Below are 2,812 nucleotides of genomic sequence, written 5' to 3'. Positions count from 1 at the left end.
GCTCAGAACACAAAATGACTTCTTAATGCTATAACAAAAACAAACCCTCACATATCAATAGTTAACTTGAATGTTGGTGGACTGAATATGTTGCTCAAAAGACTCAGAGTAGCAAATTGGATGTGTAAAAAAATCCATCCATTTGCTGCCTTTAATAGCCCATCTCATTTCAAATGACATCCACAAGTTCAAGGTAAAGTGATGGAGAAAGATATCCCATGCAAATAAAAGAGAACATCACAGAGAGAGAGAGAGAGAGAGAGAGAGAAAGAGAGAGAGAGAGAGAGAGAGAGAGAGAGAGAGAGAGAGAGAGAGGGAGGGAGGGAGGGAGCTCTCACGCGCATGCAAACACATGCTGGAGGATGCTTCAGAGATGGGGACCTGGTGATGAGGGTGTGTGATGGCAGATGATAACAGGATTCAGGGGAATGTGCAACCACTCTTCAGGGTAGCAGAGGAGATTTCAAAGGAGCAACTGGTGTAAATAGACACTGCAGATTTCAGGGCAGGGGATTTAAAGGAGAAGGGACCAGCTTCACAGAGGAGACAGCTTCACAGACAAGGATATGACCACAAAGACACTGGTCTCTCTCCTGAGCTGGCCTGAATTTCTTACACACGATCAGGTTCTGGGAGCATGCCATCAATTGCACTGAAAATGTAGTAGGAAATTCTGCAGTGTCAGCCCTCAACTGCTAGTCCCTCTCTGCATTTTCTCAAGTCATTAATTCCTTCAAGACAATGATGTATTGATGGAGACCTAAGAAAGATATAAAAAACATTTCAGTTATTTATACCTAGATCTTCTCTTCAAGTATAAAGGAGTTGAAGGCAGGAATCACAAATTATACAACTTTGAATAAGACACATTGCCTTAAACACAGCTAAGAAAACGCTTCATTGGTGAGGAAAGAGAGGAAGGAGAACGAAGTGAGAGAGGAAAGAAAGAAGGAAGGAGGAAGAAAGAAAGAACCAAAAGGAAGAAGGAAAGAACAAAAAATAACTGTGATTAGAGGTGATATGGGAGGGTGGTGGCCCTGAGCAGTCCTGAACTTGGCCTGACACATGGTGTCACAGAAGAAGGTGACCTAGGGAACCATCCTGGGGGTTGGGCACAATTTGTGTTTAGGGAATAATATATGTGTAATCTTGTTGCTGGTCAAGGCTAGGTCCTTGATTGACTTCTTGACATATTCAGAACATAGTTGTTGTTTTTTCTTTTTTTGCTTGAGCTAATGGCTCCTCGTCATGTTTTCAGTCTCTTGGTAGATGAGGCAACATTAGGAGACAGACCAGCTCTAAGGAGTTGTTGCAGGATGAGGAGGTTCTACTGAGTCTAGGGGTCAGTGCGTTATATTCCAGGGAGTGCAACTCACAGGCTTACTCTCTTCTGTGACATAAACGAATAACTGTCAACTTAAAGGAAAAAACTGATGCAAAAGTCATGTAAGTCGAGTTTATTTGGGCCAAACTTAAGGACTGCAGCCTCCAGAACTGGGTTCTTTAATAGCAATGGAAGTGCGGGCAGGAGAAGATAAACTTTAATGGGGAAACTTTAAAGGAAAAGACAAAAAAGTTGCTCCATTACTGCTGGGTTTTATCTACCCTATAGGGCTACCGACATATCTCTGAGTCATTTCCTTGATGGTTGTGACAGCTCTGTACTCTGCGCTTAGAAGGAGGGAGTGGAGGCCGAGGTGAGAGGATTGCCTGAACCCATGGGTATGAGACCAGCCTAGGCAGCTTGGTGAGACCTCGTCTCTACAATAAATCAAAAAATTAGCCAGGCATGGTGACGTGTGCCTCTAGTTCCAGCTACTTGGAAGGCTAAGCCCAGCAGGTCAGGGCTGCGGTGGCCGTGAGCCACTGCACTCCAGCTCAAAAAAAAAAAAAAAGAGGAAATGGAAGGTTTAAAACTTCACATTATACCACCTTTTGCGTATATCAGAATTCATTTCGTTCTCCAGGCCCCAAGTGTACTTCAATGGTGAAGCCAGGTTTAGCATGGCATTTTGGTCTCCACCCCTGTGTTACACCATTCCCCTCCTTTTATCAGGGATAGAAGCTAAGGATAAAATATAGACATCATTCAGACTCAATCAGGGCATTGGGCACTCATTCACTGTATTTTTAAAATATATTTATCTTGCATTCAATGCATGCCAAGCATTGTGCTGGGTAGATAACAGTTTACTTTCTTGCAAGAGTCAGTGTTCTAACTTTACGCCTTACAGATTAGGAGCTTTAAGATCAGATTTACTGAAGTCGACCTTGGTAGACATATCTAATAAAGGGTGGAGTTCAGACAAAATCCTCTTCTACCTACCTCCTGGCTTTTAAAGACCTTCTAGTAAATGGGACCTCAACCTCATGCTCATATCATAGTTATTTCATAACTATCATCCCGTAGAGATGAAAAGTAATGGTTGCCAGGCCAGAGAGAGTGGAAACACAGAGGCGCACAGAGGGGGAGGAGCAATCTTTGGCACAGCCGGCTTAACACACAGTCATTCCGTTTCGCGAAAGTTCAAGCGACTGCGAGACCGCAGTTCGCTCAGTGCGGGCGACACACGTGGACCCCACGCATGCGCGCAGGCAGCGCCCGCCCGCCCCTCCGGCCAGACCGCTTTAGCAAAGTCACCACCCAGCCCTCTAAATACCCGCCCGCCAGGACAAGCCCTCAGCCAATCAGAGGACCGGAGTCCTCAGGCCCGTCACCCACTCTGCCTATGCCCGCCCCTCCCGCCTCCACGCCTGGGCCCCGCCCCGTCGGGGGCGCGGATTGTCGCCTAAGCGCTCCGTCCCGGCGCCC

This window comes from Carlito syrichta, unplaced genomic scaffold (assembly GCF_000164805.1).
Source record: "Carlito syrichta isolate Samal-C Ts95f unplaced genomic scaffold, Tarsius_syrichta-2.0.1 Scaffold303562, whole genome shotgun sequence".
Taxonomy (NCBI): Eukaryota; Metazoa; Chordata; class Mammalia; order Primates; family Tarsiidae; genus Carlito; species Carlito syrichta.
The sequence above is the reverse complement of the archived record's forward strand: the minus strand, read 5'-3'. Positions refer to the sequence as shown.